Below are 232 nucleotides of genomic sequence, written 5' to 3' on the forward strand. Positions count from 1 at the left end.
CGTTCGAGTGTGGGCGGAATTCCGAGGGTTGGCTCGGCCTCCGGGGTCAGGGGGCGGAGGGGCGAGGGGGCGAGGGCTCGGAGGGGGGTCTTTTCGAGGGGGTTAAAGGCGTTGCGGGTTGGGGGGGAATTCTTCTTTTCACTGCCGGGTTGTTTTTCTGGCGGTTGCGAATGTTCCCCGAGTTTGTTTTCGCGCGTAAATATGTACATGTGCGTCTCGGTATCGAGTAAAT

The sequence above is a fragment of the Penaeus monodon genome, chromosome 23, assembly GCF_015228065.2.
Source record: "Penaeus monodon isolate SGIC_2016 chromosome 23, NSTDA_Pmon_1, whole genome shotgun sequence".
NCBI lineage: Eukaryota > Metazoa > Arthropoda > Malacostraca > Decapoda > Penaeidae > Penaeus > Penaeus monodon.